This window comes from Odocoileus virginianus, chromosome 32, assembly GCF_023699985.2.
Source record: "Odocoileus virginianus isolate 20LAN1187 ecotype Illinois chromosome 32, Ovbor_1.2, whole genome shotgun sequence".
Classification (NCBI taxonomy): domain Eukaryota; kingdom Metazoa; phylum Chordata; class Mammalia; order Artiodactyla; family Cervidae; genus Odocoileus; species Odocoileus virginianus.
Window position 1 is genome coordinate 41,234,025 of NC_069705.1, and position 27,177 is coordinate 41,261,201.

Consider the following 27,177-nt stretch of genomic DNA (forward strand, 5'->3'; position numbering starts at 1 on the left):
ACATCAAGACATTTCCATGGAAACACATGAGGAGGGGTCCCTGGGCTGGAGGACTCAGGTACCAAGGAAGCCAACATCATGACACAAACACAACAGGTGGAAATTGAGAAAACCACTCAACAGTAAAAAGGAAGGAAGCACCAACACAGTAACAGCCTGGAAGACTCTCAAACAGGAAGGTGACTGGAAGAAGGTTAACACACAATCCTCCTGAGGGTGGTCCATTCACCTGAAATCTGACAGCAGGAACAAGACCACAGGGATGGAATTAGTGATGTTTGCCTGAGAATGGGTTGGTGGCGCGCTGACTGCAAGGGCCTCAAGGGACTTGCTGATGAAAAAGTGCACCCTCACAACTCATCACACTGTCCAGTTAGAGCCATATTTTATTACCTGTGAGTTATAATCCAGTAACTCTTAAAAGCATTAGAAAAATAATTGATAAAAGAATTATTTTTAAAATGGCAAGAGCACATTGTTATAAAAGATTTCCTTCAAAGGTCCTCTGCTGAGGATCAGCAGGAGACCACAGGAGGCCTCCTTCCTGAATCCCCAAATCCAGTACCACCGTCAGCTGTTTCATACAATTAAACTAAACCTGAAAGTTCAAACTAAGCTGATTCCCGAGCAGAGGCGACCACGCGCCTGTGCCAGGCTGGAGCCGACAGAGGAAAGCCCTCTGCAGCATCGCTCGTGGAACGTTTGGATCCTTCCACCCACGGACGGCCAAGTTGGAAGGTCGCTGATAGCCTCCTGTTTGTACAGGACTAGATCCTGGGGACAGGGGGGTGAGTGAGAGCTCCAGTGGAAGGCATGGGGAGAGCAGAGCTCAGGCCAAGGGTGGAACAGAAGTGAGGAAAAGTAGGCTGGATGGAAAGAGGGAAGAAGTGGGGAGGGAGGGATCAGGGCTGAAAATGAGAGATTTCCAAGGAATTTCTAGACATTCTATTGTGCTGCCAAAGAACGTTTAAATTAAGAACAAGAAATCACACTTCTTGTCCTTCATGTGAAATGAACAGCTAAGGAAACAGTAGTCAGGTAATAAAAGAATTGTAGGCTGAGCATTAGCCCAAGCTTTGGAGACAAGAATGAAAAATTACACTTTGTCAAGAGATTTCACGGCTTTAGTCTGCAGATACTGATATATCTAGGTTTCACAGAGATCCTGAAGCTAAAAGCTATATTCTTTTAAAATATACACATTTATATAAAATTCCAGCACGCATTTGAGAGTGATGTGGTATCTACTGCTTGGTCTGAATCCTAAAGGGCACCTAATACAGAAGAATATTTAGGGAGAGGAAATATATTCCTCATAAGAGCCCCACAATTAAATACTGACAGGGCGACTGAGGAGATGGAAGGTAAGGTGCACTCATGAGACCCAACTCCAGGAGCCCTGAGGCTGAGACTGGACCAGAAGTGTCACCGCCCTGCAGCCGAGCACGCCCTCGCCCGGGGGGTGCTGCATCACTGCTGACTGCCTGTGAGCAGGGAACAGGCAGCTCAACAGCCAAGGCTCTCCTCACCGCTTCCTGTCCACATCTGGCAGCACTTTCAAGTAAACCTGAGACCTGCAGCAAAGGTATCTGCCCACAAATGAAGCAAGGCCTGCCGTCCACTCGGACTGGCCTCCAGCTTCTGGAGAAGAGCTCAGGGCAGCACCACAGGAGGCAAGGCTCCCTCGAGCTACAGACACCAGGGGGCCTTTCCCGGCTCGTCCTGGGGGCGGCTGGTCGGGTTTCCAGGGCAACCACAATGACAGATGACGGAGGCCGCCAGGGCATCCAGCAGGTTTTAGAGCAGCTGGTTTGCTTCCTCCTGTGGTGTCACTGATGAGTTGAACTCTTTTTTAACCTTTTTTTTAAACAGAGTTATAGTTAGCATACAATGTTATATTAGTTTCAGGGGTGGAACACAGTAATTTGATACTTTTACACCTTATGAAATAATCACCACAATCACATCAGCCACCATCTGTCACCATACAAACTTGCTATAATACTACTGACTGTGCTCCTTGTATGTATATCACTCCCCGTGACTTGAGCATTTTACAGCGTCAACTTTACAAATGAGAAAGAGAGACAGACTTACCCATACCGATACCAAGAACAGACCGATGGTTAGGGGTGGGAGACGGGAACAGAGGCCACAGGCTAGGATCTGAGCAGCACAACGGTGGGTCAGAAAACGTGCGACGGCCTGCAGCAGGGGGTCTGCAGAGCCAGGTGAGTCCTGGGCTGCGCCGCCCAGTGCCGCCCAGTCCTCAGGACACATCAGGGCGCCGAGACAGACAGGCCCCCCAGGCATCCACGTTGCCCGAGAGCACAAAGGCCACCTGTCACCACGTCCTCAGCAGGGAGAGGGCAGGGAGGACAGGGAAGGCAGCAACTGCCCAAGGAAGTGAGGAAGAAGACACAGCTGGTGGAGGCGTGACAAAAAAGCAGAATGTGAATGGATTTTTCCAGAAATTTGCCCATGATCTGAAACTTCCTCTTCTTGGGCACAGAAGGAATTAAACCACAAGTAGACCATCTGACACAGTGCAGACAGCGGACGCCCAGCGGGCGTGAGGCCCTCCGCTCCCACAGCCTGTGGTCCTTCTTCCAAACCGGACCATCCACAAAGCTGCCTGCGTGCTTGGCAGCGCCTCTTTCTCTACCTCTTGGCATCAGGGACGGAGTTTAGTTGTGACTTTACCTTCAAGTAGGAAAGTACAATTGATGCAGCATTTACGACGGTGTGCCAGCAGGTAAACCACACACGCTGAGGAACTAAAATATCCACCTGAGACTTAGCTCACACTTCTGTCAGCCTGGGATCCCCAGAGGACGTGAGACTTACCAGGCCAGCACCTCAGCCAGAGCAGCCGTGCACAGCCTCCAGCAGGCTTCTCTCCATGGCAACGGTCCCCACTGGACACAAGACACAGACCCCACCAGACACGGGCCACCAGACACCGCCCCCCACACCAGACACGGCCCCCCCACACCAGTCCCCCCACACAGCGGTCCCCCCAGACACAGTCCCCACACCAGACACAGCTCTCCCAGACACAGCCCCCCACACCAGACACAGCCCCCACCAGACACAGTCCCCACACCAGACACAGCGCCCCCAGACACAGCCTCCCACACCAGACACAGTCCCCACCAGACACAGCACCCCCCACCAGACACAGTCCCCCTAGACAGAGTCCCCACACCAGACACAACCCCCCTAGACACAGCCCCCCACCAGACACAGTGTCCCCCCAGACACAGTGTCCCGCCAGACACGGTCCCCCCAGACACAGTTCCCACACCAGACATGGCCCCCCCAGACACAGTTCCCACACCAGACACAGCCCCCCCAGACACAGCCCCCCCCACCAGACACAGTCCCCCCCAGACACAGTCCCCCTCCACAGTCCCCCCAGACACAGCTCCCCCACCAGACACAGTCCCCCCAGACATAGTCCCCCACACCAGACACAGCCCCCCAAACACAGCCCCCCCACCAGACACGGCTCCCCCAGACACAACCACCCCACCAGACCGAGCCCCCCAACCCGACACAGTCCGCCCCCCTGGTGGCGCCTCTGCCCCCTAAATCCATGCATCCTTCCAGACACCCTGCACGGAGGGCTCCATCTGTCCTGACAGTGGGCTGCTAGGAGTCGGCCAGCACACCCTTCGGAGCACAGCCCCTGCAGGTGGACTCCCTTACCCAGAACCATTAGCCACAGGGAAAGTGAATTCACCTGCGTGGGGGCACAGTCTAGCACAGAGGCCATGCACCAGACCAGAGGGCATGAAAATATAAATCAACATCACAATTCCCAAACTGTGCTCCAAGGCACCCTGGGGTATAAGGGCGAAGCAAGAGAATGTTAATTTCAAGGGAAACAGCAATTCTCCATGGGTGTGAGACCCCAGTGGCTGCTACCTCACTTGAAAGTAGGATCACACTTCACCTGACGACCAAGACCTGTCCACAGGCGACAACCAGCAAGCGCTTCCTCTAGGTGGTCAGGGTTCCCTGTGACATGTGGCCTCTCTCTCCCGTCATGCGCCAGAATCTGGGATCACTGAGTCACAGCACACGCTCAGAAAAGTGTCAACTCAGAATCAGTTCAAACCCTCAGCTTCTCTCCTTGGGGAGGATGTTCACCGGGTCCTGTGGTCTTAGCATCTGTTCTCCCAATTATTTGGACATCAGTGTATTAAAGCCTCCAATCCCCATTTGCTTAATGGTTTTATTACTTTGTCATTATAACCCCATTAGAAGACAGTCTAGTTGCCATGACGGTCCTTTTGGAGTTGATGTGACTGCTTTTGAAGGACTGTAATAACTTTAAACCCACCCAGACATGAGGACAGCTACCACCACGCCCCAGATTCAAAGTTCTTCTTAACAACTCAGTCACATCCCCTGAGGAGTGGGAAGGAAGTCAGTGCCTCAAAACCTCTGCCAGGACCTCCCATTAATGGCACTGCTACAAGGATCCCTGATTTATAAATTAATAGTGCATTTGGTGGTGAAAGACAGGTTGCAAAGTGTAAGATGTCTTATACTTTCAGCTAACAGCATTCAGGATAAGCATCGTTTTCATCTTGGACAGCTTAAAGAAACCTGGTTCTGTCAAACATGCTTGTTTGCAAAGGCTTTTTTGACGTTAGGAAAAAATATAATACATCTTCAAAATGCCTTATCAAAGCATCCGTGCAAGTTGTGACCAAGAACCCAGCCTCTCCCTCCATTCCAGATAACCTTGCCTGCCTACATCACCGAGACTCAACAATCTCTAAGCAAATGTCTACACAAAGGGAAATATTCTAAGACTCTATAAAGAATAAAGACAGTTTACAGGCTCTACAGCTTTACCGCTTTCACAGAATACACCAGGTATGAATGAAAATACATATTCTGTTGCAACTTCTGAAATAACCCAACAGATGCATGAATTCAAAAGTAAATACAACAGATTAACTAGCAATAACCTGAAGAAGCTTCAAGTGAACCTTAATGGAGAAGGAGATTTTGCTGCATTAGGAAGTATTGTCTCACCAGTGTCAGGAACCTGGGGGTTTGGCCCAACTCTCATTGTCCTGAGCCCTTTGTGTAGATGAGCCCACCACCCACCTGCCTGTAGACTTGTCACTGGCCACATTAAGAAGCCGGGTGGACCTCAGCTGCCATCAAAGGGCCTGAAGCTGGGGCAGTGGGTGGGATTCTTTAGGACAAATATCACGGGGAGAAATGGGCCAGTAAGGGAGCTGTGACTTGTTGGAGTCTTTGCGAATTCGGGATACAAGGCCCCTACAAATGAGTGATGTGCAATCATTTCCTCCCCTCTGGGTTGTTTTCTCGGTTCTACGATGCTGTCCGTGGATGCACACAAGCAGGTTTTTAAATTTTTTATTTTAATAAAATCCAATTATCTAAGTTCTAAATCTTAATTCACACTCTCAAATTCTCAAATCAACACTCAGGACCATGGTGAGATACTGATAGAAAAAGAGACTGCTGATGGTGTGCTCTGATGCTTGTGGTTAAACATACTCATTTTAGGTTAAAATCTTTTAACCTTACACTCTAGTGTAAAATGATATTGCAAATTATTTAAGCACTGAAATTCTGTTTTTGCTTGGAGGGCTTTAATTACATTATCAATGTTAAGATGATCTGGGGTCTGATCTATGTCATGGAAAATGCACTGAAGTAAGAATAGTTTTTAAGCCTGAAACCAAGGCTGAGAACATTCCTGTCCAATCACACAGCTGACCTCCCTCCCAGGAAGACCTCTGTGACTGTCGCAAATGACCATCCGCTGTCCTCCCACCCTCCTGTCTCGGGAGGTGATAAGAAGAGGGTCCTCTCCCACGTCTGCTGAAGGAGCAGGCGAGGAGCCCAGCAGGGCTGGGTCAGAGCTCACGACGGCCCCCTCTGTGCTCAGCCACCAGGACCGGCCGGGACAGCAGCCAGGCCTGCTTCTGGACCCTCAGAGCTGGGAAGGCTTCCTGGCAGAGGAAGGCCCAGGCCCTGTGGACAGGGCAGCTCCCCAAGAGGGACACACTGGGGAGGTGAGACCCCCAGCCGGGTCCCAGGGACTGAAGTCCAGCCCCAGGGGCTGAGGCCAGAGCTGCCCCAGGAGCAGGGCAGCAGAGGGGGCCGCCCCCGGGGACAGGGCGGGGCCCGCCCACCAAGGCAGGAAGGTGGGAGAACCCAGGGCGCAGAAGGGGAGGGGCTGGGAAGGGGCAGTGGGCCCACGTGGGACCCACGGAGGCCGGGAATGGACGCTGACCTCTGACACCCGGTCCTGTGTCCCAACAGGCCCCGCCCACAGCCGGCACCCAAGGACTGGGCTGAGGTTCCAGATGAGGATCTGAGCTTTGAGATACTGTCAAGTATGTTAGAAATTACTGGCCTTATTGTGCTCAGTGAGATGAGACAGTGAAAGACAAATAGCATATATTTTCATTTATGTGTGGAATCTAAAAATACAACAAACTAGTGAATGTAACAAAAAAGAAGCAGTCTCACAAATACAGAGAACAAAGGAGTGATTACTGTGTGGGGGAGGGGCAACTTAGGGTGCGGGAGGGGCAGGTACCAAGGATGGGGTGTAAGACAGGCTCAGGGTGACTGCGTAACATGGGGAACACAGACAATATTCTGTAATAACTTAGATGGAGTGTGTGTGTCAGTCGCTCAGTTGTGTCTCTTTGCAACCCTAACCTTTAGAAATTACGTAAAAATCTTTTTTTAATTTTTGAAAAAAGAAATAATTGTCCTTGAATTAGATGGCTCTGAATTAGATGCTGGGTCCTGACACAATTCTGCTGCGTGTGTGCACGTGGAGAATGTCTAGAGTAGGGCAGTAAGAGCCGTCTCACCAGGTGATTCTGCGGACAACACAGAAGGAACGTGCAAACGCAAACTTCTCTGAGTTAGTCTGTAACTGCTGCTTAAAAACAGAGACAAAGCGAGGCCCAGGTCACACGATACTCTGCATTAAGGTGAATCCCTGGACACGTCAGGCTGCTCTGAAGTTTTGGGGTTTAAGACCAGCCGTCTGTCTCCCTGGATCTGTCACGATGTAACGATATTTTATACCAGCTTTGTGTCTGTTTTCTCTCGGAAACCGTGAACTCCCCAAAGCAAACATCTGGCCCGGGTGGAGCTAAACTGAAGCCGACGGAACCAATGGCTAGTTTGTCTAACGCCCTCTGTTTCTTTGTAAACCACATTATGGACTCTCTGTGTCACACATGGTTAACATGAGGACTCAATGAGTCTGGGGAACTATACAACCTACGGCCACTGCTGAAGCCACAGACAAACGCCACCTCCTCTGAGCACGTCTTCCCGCCCCTTTATTAGTATTATCATTACTGTGTGTGCTCGTGTGCATGGTAAGACACATGCCCCGCCTTCCTAGGAAGTGTTAGGTGCGCAGAGCAGGGCAGCTGCCGGCAGGAGACTCCAGACACACGCCCCTGCAGGAGGTGAGCTCTGTGTCCCGGAGCCCCGGCCCTGGCCTCCACCCTCCGTCCTCTGCTCCCGAGTCTGACTCTCCAACGGGTGTGTGAGGAGGCCGCAGCACAGCCTTCCAGCTTCTGCTGGCCGCAGGAAGAAGCCCTTCCTTACTTCTCCACCCACCTCTCACCCCTGTGTAGCTGTAACTTTACAAGCTGAAATGAAACACTCTTTTACCAGCATAACTAACCCCTCAGAATCCAGTAAAAATATTCAATGGCGAAAATCTGAACACAAATTATGCAACAGTGAGCCATGAGGGGACATAAGTATGACATGACTAAGATAATCAGAAGAGACAGAAGTCCTTTCACAAATGTTAATCTTACACATTTAAGTTTCAGTCTTTCTAACCACATCCCATATATCACTAAACAATTGAATCTTCATGTAGGCGGCAGCCCTGGCGGCATATATGATGAAACTATAACACAAGTCTGTCAGCCTGTCTATTGTAGTAATCAATGATCAAACACATACAAAGTTTCTTTACTAAGTCACATCAGTTTTCATGACAGTTAAGTTTTTTTTAATAGTTTCAAAAAGAATCTGCTTTTTTTTGTATCAGAATAAACAAATATCTAGAAAATCAAATATCTATAACCATCACAATTCCAGAACCTTGAGTAAATTTCTCCTTTCAAATTCTCAATAATTTTGAGATAGTTTAAAATGAAAAACTGTAAAAAAAACTCAAGAATATGATGCACACGTAAGGACATCAGCACCTTGGACAGCTCTAAGAACAGCCCTGTAACTCAGTATCTGTTGGATTACTGAAAATAATTAGTATAGCCTGGGACAAACTTCATGAATGCAATAACTATCAGAGGTACTAAAGGTGTGCTCACCATTTAAAACAGAAAGGCATCACCTACCAACTGACTGATCTAAGGACAAAGGTAGTGCATGAAAAGACACGAAAAGACAAATATATTCCTTGTGGTATTTTTTTGAAGCAACAAAGTATCAGAAACAAAGTAGAAATCCCCCAAAGTAGTTGAATTATGCTTTAGGCACACAATGGAATATTATAAATAATGCATTAGGAAAAAGAAACAGAAAAATATTTACAATACAATGTTAAGTAAAAAGTTACAAAGGAGTATGCATATTCCTTTCCTATCTACATAACCTACGTATAGAAAATATGAATAAGAGTCCAAATAACAGTGATTCTTTCTGGGCAGAAGATATAGATACACTTTTCCTCTGGCTTGACTTAACCTTTTAACTTTTCCATAAGAAACATGATGTTTTCTACAAGAAGCACAGACAGCAATGTACAGATGTACAGATCAAGTTGAGTTTCACTTCTTGCTCTGCAGTTTACCAACTGGGTTATATTTCTCTCCAGACATGTTTCCTCAACCCTTATATAAAAGATAAAAAATGCTCCTACCTGAAAAGTGTTGTGAAAATTACATGAGTGGTCAATAAACAGTATCATTTTATGTATTACCTGTATAACAAAAAGGTTGAGGTGGGGAATGATAGCACTTTCCTCTGGAAAGGCCCCATTGTAAATAGCACCCTCATAGAGACCTCTCTTGTTATGCAAATGGAACAAAATTGGCCATGCTGTATTTCTCACTTGATGGTAACAGGGCATCAAGAAGCTGCATCTTCCGCTGGGCATGAGACTGGAAACCCAGCACCGACCTCTGCGGGGGACCAGCTTTCTTGCTCTGAATGCGTTTCCTTGCGTCCCAGAAGGTGAAGTCCTGAGGCAGATGCAGCAGACACGGGGCATGGAACCCGTGAGCTCGAGGTTCTCTGGAGATTCCAGAGAGGAACACACTGCAAACTTGTCCATCTGCCTTACTTTTGGTGTCTTGTTAAAATAAAAAAGAAAGTTATTAAACACTGCTGTGCCCAGATCAATAACTTTTGTGACTTCTACTTTCCCACTGGCAGAAAATGCACAACGCTCTTATTCACGTGGAAGGCCAGGAGGCCTGGGTCCCGAGGAGACCATTCTGCTGCTCACAGGGACCGGGTCTGGGAGGGCAGGGCATCCAGCTCCTGTTGGCCAGGGGCTCCTGCTTCCTCCTCTGTAGGCTGACTGTGCCTGTGACTGACGGCTGACCATCTGTCCGTGCTCCCTAAGTGACCTGAGGACGGCTCCTCACACAGGATTTCTCGCTGGGGAACGGGGGCACCAAGAAGAACATGCCTGCCCAAGGGAAGAAGCTGAAAGGTGGCCCTGATGATGGAGATGCAGAGTCAGAAGGCCCTTGAGGGTGCGTGCACACACCCTCAGGGACTCTCCCCTGCAGCCAGTGCTGGCTTGTGTCTGTTCCTCGGCCTCCTGCGCTGGGTCTTTTCCATCCTCTTGAGCCGCAGCGCAGGGCTCACAGTCCAGGTCTCTCTCTTCGCTGCCCACACTCGCTTCCAGCTCTCCTCCCAACCCCACGCACCAGCTGCAAGTGGTAACTCCAGGCTCCATCTGTGGCCTGGCCTCTGCCCGAGTCCCAGGCTCACATCCAGTGAAACAACTGCACCACACAGCTGGGGCCGCAACATAAGTGGCGTGGACCCACAGATCTGGCTCTCAGCCCACCCCTGCCAGGCACCCTCCTGGAGGGTCTGACGCTCCTTCCCCAGCACCATGAACAAGCCCTGGATACAGCACCTCGAGACTATTTGCTAGGTAAGCAGCTCCAGGAGAGACAAACTTGAAAATAACAGGGGCCCCGGGCAGACCAGACGAGCATATAAGCAAAAAACCGCAATGTGTGATAGCAAGCACAGGTCGGGGACACCCGGATTTCATGAAGAACACGTACCACGAGGGACCTGACTTGGGGCAAGTCCCTGAATTTCTGGCTCTTGGTTCCCCAAATCCCAAAGTCACCACACTTCAGCGATTCCTCTTTGGGCTCCGTGACACTGAAGATGCTGTGGTTCTCTTACTGCATTCAGGCTTCCAGTCGCTTGGGGTGAAGATACTGTGTTCAGGCTCCTGCCTCCAGAATCTCATCTGTTTTCCAGCTCACCACTTTCCCTGTGGATTTCATCACTTTGCTCAAAAGGCTCAACTGGCTCCTGATTGCTGCCAGTCTGGTCCTCCACAGGCTGCCCCTTCCCAGCTGTCAGCCGAGCTCTGCGCCAGGCCTGGCATCGCTGGTCACTGCCCCTCCAGCTCCTCATAAAGCAAATGTGTAAGAGGCCGCCGGCATCGGCTCCCTGACAGATTGCTGGCAGGATTAGGAGGAAGCACACGACTTCAACCTCTGGCCAGGGTTCTGCAGGTGGGAACCCCTGCCATTAGTCTTCTCTTTTTCCCTTTTCTTCTCTTTTTTTTTTTTTTTTAAAGCAATAGTGTGACAGAAAGTGACTCATGGTTTCATCGACCAAGAGCCTGCACATTGAAGAAGAGGCCTGGGCCTGGAAGCCCTGAAGTTCCTCACTGATGCCTCGGCCCCTGCAGAGACCCGGCGCAGGCCCTCCCTGAGTGTGGCCCCATCAGCATGGAGGCTGGCAGCTCAAGACCCCGAGGACCAGGTGCTGGCCCTTTACCGTGAGGTCTGGGGGCCAGCAGGACACCCTCAGGGCACAGACCGGGGGCCCAGTATTTCCACATTAACCCCATTCCTGCCACTGGAACACTGCAACCCCCATCCTGTCCTGCTCATCCTGGCCTCTCCTCCAGTATAGCCCAGGTGGGGCCTTTCTGGAACACGCCCATCGAAGGTTGATTGTCCCACCTCTTAAACGTGGAAACTGGCTCTGCCCCTGCTGTGACCCAAGGACCTAGACCACACCCAGCAGATGGTGGTGATTCAGTGTTTGATGAGTGAATAACGAAGCAACTTCTAAGGTGACTCTGGGCGAAGACGACACAAGAACCCATCCCCGAGTTGGGCCATCCCCTAGGAGGGCCCTAGGCCCTCCACATGGAGCACACAGACCTCTTGTGGTCTTGCCTTCCTCTTCAGGGATCCTGTTTTCCCAGGTACACATAAGTGGCATCACAGCCCCAGAAGGGTCAGGACACCCCATATACTTGATTCAGGGCTGAAACTTTGCACTCAAAGTCCTAAATCCAAGCAAATCATATCCCTAGCAACCCTGAGCAGTGCTGGTGGGAAGTCGGTGACCAGCTCACAAACCACGTGAGTGCCACCATCCTGAGGGCCCCAGCCTTTCCAGGACAACCATCCAGGCAGAGGACAGTGTAGTTAGAGCAGGTGGACAGACGATCTGGGCTGTGAACATAAGGGCAAAGCCTCCTCCCGAGGGCCTGGGTATCAGGAGGTGCTGGGTGACAGGAAGGCCCTGGGGGCGGGAGCAGGGAGTGGAGACTTGGGGCCTTCCTGGACTCGGGCCCTGGCAGGAGGACAGGCGGAGCGGGTGCATACAGGATGACGGGGCCCCCGTCACAACCTGTGACCCGGGGTGGAAAGCACCGTGGGCCGGGCTGAGAGTCAGGGCATAAGGAGGCCTTCAACCGCAGGTCAGGGGTCAGCACGCGCAGCCACCGCCTGCTTTCAGGAATCAAGGCCCTCAGGAGCAGAGCACGGCCCCGTGGACACTCCAGCCTGTAAGCACAACAAGGGCAGAGCAGGTGGAACAGAGGGGCCGTGCAGGCAAGACTCTGGGCTCCATCTCCAAATTATCAACAGTTGCAAGACTGGGCTGGGCCCAGGGTCACGTATCTTGTGTGACAAACCCTAAACCTCCGCGCGGCCTCTCCACAGCACAGCGGGCCGACAGGATGCGGCGGAAGCCTGTGCCCGAGGCTTCTTACTATAAAGCAGGGCTGCCGTAGCCCCTGGAAGCCGCCACTCCAAGGACAGAAGCCCCCCGGGAGGAAGCAGTCTCCCGGGAGCGAGGGCACCTCCCAGAGGAGCGCTCGCCTGGGGGCGGGGGCGGGGCTGGCACCGAGGCCCCGCTCCAGACCCGGGCGGCGCAGCGCGGCTCCGCTCCCGCCGCGGCCACCAGGTGGCGCTGCCGCCCAGCCCTTCAGGGGCAGCGGCGGACGGTCGCCGGACAGCGGGGCCAGGAGCCCCTGGGGGCCGCCTCCTCCACGGCTAGACTGGGGCCGCACAGACCCCTCCCGGCCCGACACGCTCGCCAGGCCAGGGGCGGGGCGGCGGCCGGCAATTCCTGCTTCTGCCCTTGCTTTTACTTAGGTGGGGTTTATCAGGCTACCGATGTCACTGATAGGCTAGGGAGGCTGGTGATGGAAAAGGGCATTCAGACATCACAGCCCCTCTGGGGACACGCGCAGGCTTGGCAGGAAGTCACTTGCATCTACAAATCCACAGGAGGGCTTCGGCCTCAGGGAGCGAGCTTTGCCTGGGTCCACAAGCGTCCTTTCTGAACTGCGCTTCCCTCCTCTCCCTGCCCTTTAGGTCAGTAGTTCTTGGTCAGTCGGGGCTGACCCCCCTCGTCACAACCACACAGGGACAGGGGTCTCAAGACATCTCTGGCTGGAAGGGCCTGGGGGTGGGGCCTCTGAACACCCCACAGGGCACAGGACGTCCCAGGGCACATAGCGACTTGACCCCAAATATCCAAAGTGCGGATGCTCTGAAATTCCGGTGCAGAATCACCAATCCCCAGTTCTTCCTTGCTTTTGAGGGTTAAATAACTTGAGTAAACTATTCAGGAAATTTCATGCAACACAACAAATTTCCAACACATCACAGTTATTACTGGCTATATGACACCTATAATTTTTTATCTCTGGGTATGATCAAGGTGGCTTATTCTTCTGCCAAGAAATTGGGTCTGGAACCCACGGGGTTAACAGAATTTCTCCAAGACCCTTATGGAGACTGGCTTTCCTGATGTTGAGGATAATAACAGGGCCCACTCATCTTTCCACTGAGATGGCGCTAAAACTCATTTAACCTGGAAATAAAAGCAGAAAGAAATCCTACCTAGCCATTCATTGTCTTACATGCTTGTGAGAGCTAAAAACCAAGCATTATTCACAGAGAGGCATTAAATTATTCAGGAGAAGCCCAGTAAATTTTCAGGGCATGAGACACATTATCGATTTGCCCACAGCAGACAGTCACAGGTCCAGCCAGAGCAGGCACTGCCCAGGGACGAGGTCACGGTCACACTGGCAGTGATAATCCCTCCCCACCACAGGCGCAGGCCACCTGCAGCTTGGACAGGCCTGCCAGGGTCTGGGGGCCGCTGTCCTGTTCTCACATCCCCGGGACTAGGCCAGCTTCCAGGGGGCCTTCTGAGCAGGTACGAGGGCCCGTGGTGGTGGGGTGGGGGTGTCAGTAGAAGGGTGTGTGTGTGGAGTGGAAGGGGGGGGGGTGGGTGACAGCCCTGCAGGGGGTAATTCTGACGATTTAAGAATGAGAGAGGTGAGCACCCAGAGATCGCAGAGCACTGGGGGAGCAGCAACTATCTTTCCCAGTCACAAACCTCGTCCTCAACGGGAGCACAGGAGGAGAGTTTCCACAGACACATCACAGACAGAATCGTGAGTGTGCCCAACTCTTTGAGACCCCATAGACTGTAGCCCGCCAGACTCCTCTGTGCATGGGATTCTCCCAGCAAGACAACCAGAGTGGGTTCCAGTCAACTATCATACGATAAACCAGGGGGGAGAGAGACAAAGAGGGAACACACACCTGGAGAAAAACCCAAAGATGCCAGCCGTAAACTTCCCAACAAAGATGCTGCACCAGAAATGCCCGAGAACCCCCATTCCTTAACCACACAGCCCACAAGGTTCTGCTCAGTAGGTTTTCTGGGAGAAGAATTTTTTACAGAAACAAATGTGTTGCCATGTTCAGCTCCTCTGGAGCTGAGGCAGAAGAAAGGCAGAGGAAGGAGGTGACAGCTCTGTGCATCCAGAGCCTTGCTTCTTCCTGAGTTCAATATTGAAAACTTGGAAAATGTAAATTCCAACAGATACTGAAATGCTACACGTTATTCAAAGTCAAAGACGCCAGTTTCAAGGATGGTCTAAAAACTCACTCTCTTTCTCAGAGGCCAATAACCAGAAGACAGAAGCCTGCTTCCAACCCAGGGGGGGAGAATGGATGGAGTCTGTGCGTGGGGCTCAGGGGGAGACGTGCAGGAGGAAGAAGACAGCGCCTAGGGAGGCGGGAGCCACAGAACTGAGGCCTTGGCTGTGAAGCAAGGCTCGTACGCTGAGAGGTCAGTCAGAAGAGCAGAAGTCACACTGTGAGAGCGCATGTTATGCACTGAATCCTAAATTTCTGTAACATAAGCTTCCATCAGCAGCCCCCAAGGAAACTTCTAAAATGAGAAATGGAGTGGGAGGAGTCGTAGAGAAGGGGCTCTGCCCCGGGTAGGGAGGATGTGAGGCTCTACCCAGAAAGGACTGGAGACCAGCCCACAGACCGGCAGCAAGTGCTTCCTTACCCACAGTCACACCTCTCACCTTCCTGACTAGGTCAGTACCAAGCGTTATCCAAGCCCAAACAAATCACAGAGGGTAAAAGTCAAGTTGTGCTTGTTTATATTTGCAACCTTAAGATTAAACATTTACAGAGAGATGTCAGTGTTTTCAACACAGAAAAACAGATGCCAAGGTTAACTTTCTGGAGTTTAAGTGAGCAATTTAAGCACATTTAGAGAATTCATACAGTTCCATTAACTTCTGGCCATGGATTACATGGATAACTTTCACTACATAATGTATTAACTCCAAATGTACTACTAGTTCTTTCACATGACCTCACACCTTGTGTGTGAAGTGGGAAGCCCTGTCAGGAAGCACACCCCCTACAGCTACCCTGTCTCCAGACCCGGACACAGTCACCCCAGCGGCCGTGCCCCTGGGGATCTGTGCTGCCCCAACGGGAAAGTGACATGAAAGCCTCTCAGTCTTGGCCAATTCTTTGCAATCCCATGGACTGCAGTCCACGGGATTCTTCAGGCCAGAATACTGGAGTTGGTAGCCGTTCCCTTCTCCAGGGGATCTTCCTAGCCCAGGGATCAAACCCAGGTCTCCTGCACTACAGGAAGGTTTTTTACCAGCTAAGCCACAAGGGCAGCCCAACTCAGTGAAAGTACACACTCGATTTCAAAGACAGAGGACAAAAAAACCCACAACTGCAAATGTCTCCTTAAAAATCTTTCTCTTGATTACACAACTGTGCAGAGAAGAGAGGACACAGCAGCCTGGGGCTGCTGTCTTCAGAAAGGCTTACCTGCAAACCTGACCTTTAAGGATGTCTGAGAACTTGACTGGTGAAGAGCTCCCACCCTGTCAACTAACAAACGTCCCCGGAACTCTAAGAGAGGCTCACTGGGCCTGAGCCCTTAGTGTGAACAGTGGGGGAGGGGGCGGTGGTCTGGCAGCCTTGCCTACACCCAGTGACCAGCAGGCTGGCCTCAGCCCTCTTGTCTGTCTGTCTGGGGGTCCGGAATTTCAGTGACCGTCATCATCACACAGGCACTGGGCAGCCGACCCGACCTGGACTCCACGGGCAGGTGAGCATCCCTGATGGGTGACACCCCCCGCCGCGTCCTGACTCACTGCTGTGGGGCTTCCCTGGGGGAGGGACCATGGGAATGAGCCCGGTCTCTCTGATTGGCCCCTGTGTGCCTGGGCGGTGTCATGCTGTACCCTTTCCCGGGAGTAAGTCTCATCTGCGTAAGACTACAGGCTGCAAGTCCTCAGGAAGCCACCAGCCCCGGGGCTGGCCGCAAGGAGCTGGGCACAGTTAGCGTCAGAAGTGGGATTTGCTGGAACCATCCCGACTGTGAAATATGGTGAAAGCTTGTTTGGAAAAAGAAAGATGAAGACGTGGGGGTGAAAGACCTTTGGTGCCCGGTGGGCTGCGGGGGTGCCGTCTGTGAGTGGAACCAGGTTCCTATGAACTTCAACTGCGACACGCCCGACCGAGGAGACATGGTTTGCAGATTCTGGGGCGGTTCTTGGCTGCTCTGGATGACGTGGGCGGGAGCAAGTGCAGCCTCCTGACATACCTTCTCTGTTCCTGTCAGGTGGGGAGGGAAAGAGCCAGGCTTTCCAAAGGTGAGTCTGGATGAGCTTTGTGTTACCCTTCCCTTCGTGTGGGAGGAGTCAAGGTTAAGCGGGGTTACAGAGGCTGAAGCAGAGCTTCAGATGAACCAGGAAGAGAGGGGGAGGCAAACCTTGCAGCAGGTGCTGCACCGGCCCGCCCTGCCCTGCCCTCCAGCCAGGACCCCAGGCCACGCAGCACCAACCCTGTCAGTGCGAACTCAGTGCTGGGGATTTGGGTGACCGTGCAATGAGAAGACAGAGGGAGAGGGGTGAGGCTGCACTCTGTGGCTATGGCATCAGAATGCATAATGAAAACTGATGTAAATGCATGGCTGCCATTTCACCAATGCTAGAGGGCTCATCTCAATCAAAGAAGCTGCAAAAAGAAAAAAATACTGGTGAGTCACGGATTCTAGCTTTTCACCACTGGTGGCAGATTGGAATTTAAGCTCTTTGAATATTAGAAATAGAGCAAATTTCCATAAATGGTGATGGCTGCTATTATTTTGTTCTATCAGAGCTTGTGGGAGAGAAATGCAACAAGAAGAAAAGTACTCTCCAGGGGGACACACTCTTGGAGGTTTACTGGAGTTTTCAAAAGCAGTTTTTATAGTTTGCTAACGAGCTGTCTTGAAATATGACGTCTGCCCCTTCAAGCTGATGACTTCCTAGCCTCTAAGCAAGTGACTCAGACCTGGAAAGGGACAGAGAGAAGGGCTGAGGTCAGCCTGTTGGTCAGTGGGTGTGGGCAAAAGTGTCAGGCCACATCTCAGCCTGGCCGCCTCCCAAGAAAAGCTGAGACTCAGACCCAGGGAGCAGCAGGTTCAGGACGCTGCTCTGTGAACTGTGGGCTATGAAAACACGGCGGGTGCTGGCTGGCTGGGTCACCTGCATTCATCCGCCCACAGGAACGTTCTCTGACCACTAGAAACCAGGCTGTGGATGAGCTGTACAATCCTGGTTCAGAAACAACTGCCTAATGCTCGATTCCTGCAAAATGGACAGCTGGGCTGGGTGGGCAAGGTAGGGCTGTGACCCTCATTGCCCCCTGACAGCCGGCTCGCAAGCCACCAAGTGCTTGTGGGGCAGCGGGTGATTAAATGCCCTGTCCCCGTGCAAGCTGTGGTAGGTTGCTCCTGGTAAATAACTGCAACAAAAGGCTTGGGTTGTATGAAGCTATTTTAAACTTCTGTAAAAATTCATGATTTCACACTGAACAGGATGCACCTGTCTGGTCACATTATGTGAAAATGCACTTTGTCAAAATGCACCTCAAAATGCTCCACTGTAACCATTCCTTTCTCACGAAGGTCTGCATGAGAATAAGAAATAGCTGTGCAAGACTGTAAAGCTATGATTACTGAATGGGACACACTGGCTTACAAAATAAAGGAGAAAAACCAAAATGCCAGGATCGACAGACACAGTTGGGGTTGGGGAGTGAGGAGCATTAATGGACATGTTTTCAAAGCACCACCTGAAGTCTTCCCTCCACCTTCCCCCAAAAGATAAATGAAGAAACTCCCTGCACCACCTTTTAAAGCAAATGCCAGTGCCCAAGTTCAAAGTGCCTGTGCCTGGCAGTGCTGACCATGGTCAGTGGGGCTGACCCAGCTCCTGCAGCTTGCAGGATGCCCAGCCCAGATGCTGTCCAACTCGAGCAGAGGGTGAAGTGGTGTGACAGACAAGGAAACCATCTGGAACTACCGCTGCAGGCAGCCCCCTGAACCCAGGGACAGGAGCGGATGATTACTGGCCAGGAAGAAGACCACAAGGGGCCTGTGAATCCGAAGGTCAGGCTGGGGTGCCTGACAGAGCAGACTCGGTTTTCAGGGCACTGGTGTGTCCTTTGGGGTGACCCTGCTGGGTAGTTCCTCATTATCCAGCATGGCCTCAGCCCTGAGGATGCAGCCCACTGGCCAGAGCCACACTGGGCCGGCGCTGATACCTCAGATGACAAGCCTGTGGGGGCTCTGACTCCCCATCATGGGACCCCTGAGAGCCAGGCCACAAGGAAGGTCAGGCTGTGTCTGGTGACTTGGACCACAAAGAAGCCTCCAGGGACGGGGCTGGCAGCTGGGAGCCTCCATCAGGAAACCAAGGAGGCTGCTGTGACTCAGTGACTCTGGAGGCTTAAGTCCAGAGCAAGGGCGAGGTCCAGGCTGTGGGTCCCAAGGTCTCTCACGGGGGACAAGGCGGTTTGGATCCAGCCCTCAGGGCATCCTTGATCTCCCGCGGGACTGTGGGCGGCACTGTCTGTGCAGGTGCCCTGAGCATCTGTGCTCCCCTCCCCGTGTTTAGCAGCATCAGCAGGGCACCGTCCTGTCATGGTCAGGATGTGGTACATGTAGCAGCATCACCAGGTCACTGTCCCGTCGCAGACCGGATGTAGTGAGTTAGGGGCTGGGATCAGGTTCTGTTTTCACATCTCAGAACTCTGTTATTTTCCTTCCATGATGACGTGGGTTTTCCATGTGATGAAGGAATGGATTGGCCTGCCTTTGTGTCATGATTTCACTGTGCGTTTCAATCAAACAAGACCACATGATGTGTCTGCACTGGGTCGAAAACTAAGACTGCTGAGTCTCACATGAAAATTCTGATACCTTCTTTAGAGCATTTGCAGAAGTACTACCAGCCCAGCTCTGAGCCACACGACCTCTCACCGTCCTAAAGAGAGGAGCCAGCAGAGCCACCCTACCTGCTGGCCGTCACGGCTGCTCTCTGATCGTCACCGTGTGCACCAGGTGTGTGGGGTGACAGCTCTGGAGTGATGGAGGATACCCGTGACCCCACTAGAAGATGCTCTGCAGAGAAAGGCTCAGAGGACAAGGATCTGTCTCGGATGAGGAGGAGATGGCCAGGCAGACAGAGGTGATCTAGGTCAGGGGGGAACCGCATGCAAAGGCCCAGAGGTGAAGGACAGCAGGCCGTCCATGTTGACGGAGGAGACCCCGGGGCAGAGCCACGCCTGTGCACAGACAGAAGCCTGCTGTGGCCCCAGGCCGCGGAGAGGCCTGCACGCGGGCTGCAGATGAGCCTGAGTGTAAACTGCGACAGTAGGGACGCTGGCCACGAGGGCAGCCCTTTCACTGTCAGAAAGGACGGGAAGGGGTGTGCAGAGGAGTCTCCAGTGGGCTGTGTGACGGGAGGGGAGCACTGCTCCTGGAAACCCCTCTGGGAGCGGTGCTGACTGCAGTGTGCGGGCTGCTCCAGGGTGCGGGTTGAAGGACGGCAGGGCGGAGTCCCCAAGGAAGACCACAGAAGGGATCTCACTGGGATGGGGTAGTGAAAGAAGGGGAGTCCTGCAGCCAGACAGACACGCAAGTGCAGGACACGTGGAGAGGGAAGAACTAAGTCTCTGAGCTGCACGGACCCCTGGACCAGGGTCACCAGGACCTGCCAGACCTGGATCGCCAGGACCTGCCTCTCGAGGGAGCAGGGCTGTGTGCCACTGCCTCCAGATTGCTGGTATGTGGGTTGTATCAGTTCCCTGAGTCTCTGGAGACTTAGCCAGGAAGCAGGGCCTCCACAGGAGTCTCAAAGGAGGCCCCCACCTCCCTCCTGCCTCCTGGAAAGACTCAGAAATGGGGGGAAGCAGGAAGTAGCCACCTTGTGATGGTTTTTAAATTCCCTGGAGATCTGAGGCTCCCCACATTTGCAGAGAACTCAGGGCACCGGGGGCCTGGACAAAATCTGTTCCTGAAGCAACATGAACACGTGTGCTGGAGCACCCATGTGCTGGCTTCTGCCTGCGACGGTCCAGGATGCTTCTTCGAGAGGGCTCGCCGGGTGGTAAGGAGTGTGAGTTCTTTGGGTGTGGGGCACAGGTGAGAAGGGAGGTCAGCAAGGGTGGAGGAGACAGAGCAGACACCTGGGATCCGCAGGAAGGTGAGTGCGTGGAAAGAGGGCTGGGGGCCTGGCCAGGACTGGGAGGATCTTGGCTGCTGCCAGCCGGGCCACCTGCTTCCTCGGCACCGCACGAGATGCCTGGATGGCAGGGTGCCGGGCCGGTCGAGTCGGGATCCTGGCTCTGAGGGCACCTGGGGTGAAACCCAGGTCTGCCCCACCTGCATCCCACTTGGCCTTGGGATTTCACGGAGAAGGGCCCTCTTGCGGGGGCGCCCCAGGCCCTGGGCTCATTCCTCTGCAGGGACCACAGGGAGAAGACGTGAAGGAAACAGCAGTGGGAGCCACAGGCTGAACCTCGGAGGGCGAGGAAGAGTGAACACAGGGCAGAAGCAAAGGAGCCCGTCCTGAGAAAGTCACGTTCAGAAACCCTGCGAGAGAGCCTGTGGAGGAGCAGCAAGGCCTGCCGGGGAGCCTGGTGCCCAGGATGGACGCGGGCTCTGCCCGAGGGACCCGGGCCGTCATCCTGTGAGGGGCCGCCCAGCGTGTCACTGGTGTGTGCATAAGTCTGAGCAGTGCACTCGCCAGGCCCCTGAAAGCCAATAAAAGAAAAGCCACAAGTATAAGGGAATCGTGAGCTTCCTTTTTAAAATTAAAAACGCCTTCGGCTGCATTAAAGCAGTAAGAATGCTTAGAATTTAAATGAAGTTTGTGAGAGCCCTGGAAAGACCAGGGGACTTAGAGCCTGAAGACCCAGCTTAATGTTTGAATTTTGCTACTTATTTTATGACTGTTTTGACATTTACTTAAATTCTCAGAGTCTCCATTTCACCTTTAAAGTTGGGCTAATAAAAATGGCAGCATGGAAGGATGCCTTAGTGACATGCATGGGAAGCACATACAGAATCCACGGGGTTGTGGGGTGCTGCTGCTGGCCCCCGGGAAGCTGGGCAGGTGGGAAGAGAGCCGAGAGTGACGGCGTGTCCTCGGGTTTGGGCAGCTCAGACCTGTGGGCTGCAGGCAGCCTTGCCCTGGCTAAGAGACACCTGAGCAGGCTCAGCCTCCTCACCTGGAACAGGAGGAGGAGCGAGCAGCCGGTTACCAGGGTGCCTTGCAGACTCGGGCTCACTAATGTTCTGTCACTCATGTGGAGACTGTGCACACGCCCTGTGCAGCATGCAGCATGTGTGCACCACACACATGCACCCACTGTGAGTAGACATGCACCAGCCATGCACACACATGTGTCATGCAGCATGTGGCATGTGTGTGCCACATACATGCGCACGCACACTTACCATGCATACACACATGCACACCACACGTCTGTACCATGTACACACACACTGTGCAGCCTACAGCACATGTATGTACCACATACAACCTGAATGAGGCTGTCATCTGAACTGGTGAGCTAAGTAAAGCAGATCAACCCTCCTGGGGTGGGTGTGGGGCCCCCCAATCAGCCAAAGGCCTGGATGGAACACAAAGACTTCAAGGGAGACTTCTCTGCCTGCTGACTTCAAATTGGGATGCGGGTTTCCCTACCTTTGGACCTGAATTGCGACACAGACTCTCCTGGGTCACGAGGCTGCAGATCATGGGCCATGTCAGCCCCCACAATCACATGAGCCAAAGTTCCTCACAAGAAATCTAAGTCTCTCTATATAAAGATACATGCATTTATACACACACATACACCCTCTTGTTCTGCCACTGGGGAACCCCGCCAGCCACACCTTCAGACGGAGACCACAGGGTTTCTTGTCCTTCATGTGGAGAATCCAGAGGTGCCTCAGAGCTGTCTCTGCGTCCATCCCTGAGGCCACCTGGCTGCTGGCTCCAGGCCCACCGTCCACAGACAGCGTCCTTCTGTCTTCCTACCCACAACTGAGACAGCCCATGCTCACCACTCCATGAGCTGTGAGTGTTGGCTGACCTGGACCCAGTGGGACACTCAAACACATCGCCCTAAGTGAACACCAAGGCCGTCTCCAAGGGGGCTCCTTCTGACGTGCAAGCACTGCTGTTTATGCCCTCTGTCATCATTAAGGCAGGCCTGACGCTGTGATTTCATTACACAGAGTTCTCCGCATGGTCCACAGAGTCACCGGTCTATTCCAGGAACTGACAGGTCATCCCTCTGTAAGGGAACATTTGCTTGAACGACCTTGGAGTCCCTTACACACAGCAGCTACGCTACTCAGATGTGTGTCTAACAAACCTCAGACCTTCGGGTTCATGTGTTTAACTTTGGTTGTGAAACCACTCTCTGCAACCTCTCCCCTTAGCTGCTTACGCTTTTCCCCTATGCTACTTCTCCAGTGACAGGACACCAGTCACCAATAAAGGCACACATTCAGTTCAGCTCAATTAAAATCACTTTCATCAGTGTCCACTGTGTATTTGTGCTGGGGGCACCAAATCGGTACCGAGGTGGTCCTGACCCCAGGGAATCCTACCGACAGACACCTTTAGGAAGATGCATTCAAGTCACCACCATGTCCTTCTTATCAAACACCATAAACGTGAGCATCAGCGTGAAGAACTGTGTGTAAAGTGGGAAGTTTTCATTCCATCGGTGGTGGACATGAATGAGGAATAAACAGGAGGCTCCCGGGGGCGGGTGTGGTGAATCCATCCTGGCATTGGGCTCTCCACACATCACCCCAGCAGTGCCCACTGGATGCACACACAGGACCGCCTGGCGCCAGCTCCCCCCAGCCCCCAGGACCCTCAGAGGTACAGCAGGGCCCACAGCAGCCCAGCCTCAGGAAGCACCCCTTCTTTCTCTCTTACTGGCTGTGTCTGAGTCCTCAACACTCCTGCATATTAACTGTAGCTTGTGCCAAGAGGACCGTGCTATAAATCAAGTGTTTGCAGCTCGATTTACGTGCCCCACAAATGCCTGCTTAGCAGTGAAACTGCACTGCTAAATAAGCAAACTCTCAATGAAAACATCGATCACTGTCTTCACCTGGGGCTTCCATCAAACTTTAAAGTGAGGGAATTAAAATACACAATAAAACCATTCCACCTGCATGCGGTCTGTGGTTGCAGGTAATGACAGCACCTCAGACACACACACAATCCTGCACCTGTGTGTTCAGGCAGAGCTCAGAAATATTTTTTACCTACTTTTAAAACCTGAAAAAAATGATTGTTTTTACACAAGATGAAACAAACTCATATTTCTTAAAAGCTTTAAACTTTAAACACTGAGTATTTTTACAATAAAAATGATTTCCTGGCATTATTTTTTTTTTCTGGCATTATTTTAAAATGTTGTTTTTGGCAAATATTAAAGCTGCCTTTAACCTCAAAACAAGCACTTCTGTGAGGCTGGAGTAACTTCCGGGGCCCCTCCCACACCAGGAACTCGGAGTCCTCCCTTCCTGAGCAGCTCCTCCTCTGGGGATACAGGCACCATGACCCTCCAGAGGCGGTCACCAGGTCACAGGTCAAAGGACAGAGCAGACTTCTCGTTAGAGTGGCATCTAGCTGGCAGCTCTGAGCAGAGATGTCATCTTATCATCTTTCACAAGGGATCGTGTGACACTCAAGCCATGGAACCTAATTAAACAGGGATGATATAAAGGCCCACTCCTGACAGAGGTTTCAGACAACTCCATGGGCCCTAATTCCTAGTGAAGGCTGATGAGAAGGGACCAATGCTCAGAATTTTAAGGGCCCCTGGCAACCAAATGATTTTTATTTTTTTTCCATTTATTTTTATTAGTTAGAGGCTAATTACTTTACAATATTGTAGTGGTTTTTGCCATACATTGACATGAATCAGCCTTAAGTCTGACATTTCTGAACATCCCATAAACATATAGAATACTCGGAGAATTCAGAGGAGACTGAGATTCAAGGTCCAGAAGAGCTTAGAGCTTGAGAGAACTCACTGAGGTTTTAGGCGCATACCGCACCTCGCCCTTCGCTGTGCGTGTTCTCCATGGCTTCAGACACAACACTGACCAAGATCCTGTCCCCAGAAGTCAGGACACAGTCCCGGTAGTTTTAGACTTGCCCAACTTCCTGCACAAACGAAATGTGTACCTTGCAGGCACCATCCTGGGATGATGATAAAGAAAAAGAACAGAGGTTTGGGGAAGGTCTTCTTGGGAAGCAGGCTCGCTCTACATGGGACGGGGCTCCACAAGAGGTCCTGGGGGGGATGCCAGAAGAAGGTGCTCCTCCCCACCCCCAGTGTGAGCCCTGGGCGCCCTGCAGACAAAGCTGACCATCTGCTTGAAGAAGTGGTCTTGGATCCACCCAGAACCTAGGGGATAAACAGCCCATGGCCCACAGTCTGCCCCACAAGCTGGGTGTCACTAAGTCTGACATCAGCTGCCAGGTTCACCTAGGAAACCTCTCAGCACAGGCGCTGCTGCAGAATGTTCAGACTTGAGCCACAGACCTGCCTCCACCTAACCTGGCAGAGACCACTGACCTGAGGAAGTGTATCACCAGCCCAGGGTGGACAGGGTCCGAGGTCTGCCCTGCACAGAAGCACCTGCTCCGGGCGAGCAGGGGCTGAATCTGGGTCCTGGCCTCCCGCAGCACTGACCTTCCCACCTGGTGCCAAGATGCCACCAGGCTGTGAGAGCCCTGAGGTGAAGATGAGCCACATGGTGTAGGACAATTCTGGTACAGGACAAAACGACGGACTCACAGCCTTTCACTCGGGCAGCAGTTAACAAGCATGAACAGTTTTCTCATGAACCCATTTTCAGTGCACAAAATAAAGCCCTTCAAGCACAGGACTGTTTCCGTCTCCTGTCAGTGGATTGGGGTGGCCGGTCATCAAGGCTCGGGCTGGAGGAAGAGCGCCATCAGGGCTGAGACACCCGCCTCCTCCCCCTGTTCCCTCGGCCACGCCTGAGCTATTCTTGGTTTATGAATCACATCATCTGGCACCCCATTCCCACAACCACCATTCATTTTGGAAAGAAAAAAAGGTATTATAAATAATTTCAGTCTCTGGGTAAAGTCTCACTTGAAGGATCTGGTCTTCCAAAGACAAGACATCTTATTTTTAACCTCGTAAGTTACAAGACCATTCACCTGGCGTTTCGAAACATGAGGCCTCCCAGGTAAGTAACTGCTCCACTTCACTAAACATCTTTCCAGCAACAGACCCACCTGATGTGCTTGCCCATCTTGCGCCCTGAAGCTCCAGGGGCCCTGTGGACAGCTTCCCGCCCCCACCCTGATGGAACCCAACCCATCAGGGTTCCCAGTCCTCCCTGTTCTGTGCTTTCACCGTGTTTCACAGGAAGGAGACACTGGGAAGGTTAAAGACTTACTAAAGGTCATAATGGAATCACAAACTGACTCAGAGTGAGAATCTGCATCTGGGTCTCGGCAAGACCCTCAGCGACGCTGACCCGCGGTGCCAGGGCTCGTCCCTGCACTGACCTGCAGGCAGATCGTCTCACGAGGAAGCTGGAGGACTCGCCGGAAGGAACGTGAGAAAGCCTTACAAACTAGAAACAGCAAAAACACAAGGTGTAACACCCACCATTCACACTGCAGACATCACTGTCTACACAGAGCTGAGAACTGCACACAAGTCAAGTGGAAGAGAACGAAGCAGGGTTTTGCCTCCACAGTCACACTCACTGCCAGACTCTCGCAGGACCTGCCATCGGGGACAAGTTCTCCATCAGGCATATCTGTGGCAGGGAGAGCAGGAAATCACTCACTGATTTCCCTTCACTTGTCCATCGTGACATTAAAGGCTTTTTATAACCTTCGGCTAAAAAGAAACTTAGGGGGTTTAGGACTCCCCAGAGCAAACGTTTCCACTATTTCCACCGTTACGTCCCCTTTGCCTTTGACCTCAATATGCAAACTTCCCAGCAGCTGTCCACACGTCAACAGCCCTGCTTGCAGCTCAACACCATATAATTGGGTTCAGTGCCCACAGGCATCCAAATCCTGCCTGATGGAGCACATGGGTTCAGCATTCTAATAGAAATGCAAGAGTGCTTACTCGGCCTATGGAGGCTTCTTAACATTAAGCTCAGTTACAAAGGTGCTTGCGTTAACCCCACATTTTATTTTGCCAGCACACACAAGGAGACAACCAGCCCCAAGAGAATGGACAAGTGCCTGCTGGCCGCATCCTAAATGAACCCTTCAGGAGTCAGACACAGGAGCGAGAGCAAGAGCCAGGAGCACACTGGAGCCAGGCTCATCAGCCCCTGGGGCCTGGGGATGATCAGGTCCCTCCTCAACCCACGTCCAGTACCCAGGTGTGGTGTATGCACCCCAGACACGGGCCAGGCTTCCTGCCACCCTTATACCGGGCATGGGAGGCTGGCAGTTAAGAACCAGTCAGCACATCACCGGGAGGAACCCAAGGTGAGAGTCACACTGAGTCTTCATGGACATCATGCCACAGGTTGGCAAACACAAAGACCAGTGCCACAGAATATGTGGAAAGAACTCAAAATCTTTCCACCCAGATACACAATTTGGTTCACAATCATTCTGTTTTCCCTGTGGAGCTATAAATTCATCTCAAACATCAAATACTGCCACATGCTTAATCCACTGGACACTTCACTACTGAGTTGTTGTTATGAAACTGCACAGTTAAGCACCATGGCTGCCTTACTACAAAATCAGTCATTCTCATAACTTCCAATTATTTGTGCCAGCCGAGCGGGCTGTGTTGTGATAGGTGGGCGGGTAACTGTAACATCATCAAGCTCAGGGGCAGAACCCCAGCCCACTGTGTCACCCCAGCAAAACAATTTATTAAGCTCACTCCTGCCTAAGTTTGATTTTTCCCAAAGGGCATGAAGAGTCCAAAGGAA

The 27,177-nt window shown here is 52.2% G+C and overlaps 1 protein-coding gene and 1 long non-coding RNA gene across 21 annotated transcripts in view; one reads left to right on the forward strand and one right to left on the reverse strand.

Moving 5' to 3' along the window:
- Positions 1–27,177, reverse strand: part of DLGAP2 (DLG associated protein 2) — a 620,511-nt gene that overhangs the window by 414,575 nt on the left and 178,759 nt on the right. The window lies entirely within an intron of this gene.
- Positions 13,578–20,973, forward strand: LOC110145708 (uncharacterized). Of its 16 annotated transcripts, none has more exons than XR_011485201.1 (8): positions 13,578–13,737; positions 14,491–14,661; positions 15,926–15,963; positions 16,480–16,510; positions 17,017–17,521; positions 18,122–18,291; positions 19,114–19,969; positions 20,163–20,973. It is a non-coding gene; the product is annotated as an uncharacterized lncRNA (long non-coding RNA). The 16 variants fall into 16 exon arrangements; XR_011485199.1 differs by having other exon boundaries at positions 13,579–13,737; positions 16,132–16,510; XR_011485206.1 differs by having other exon boundaries at positions 13,579–13,737; positions 17,407–17,521.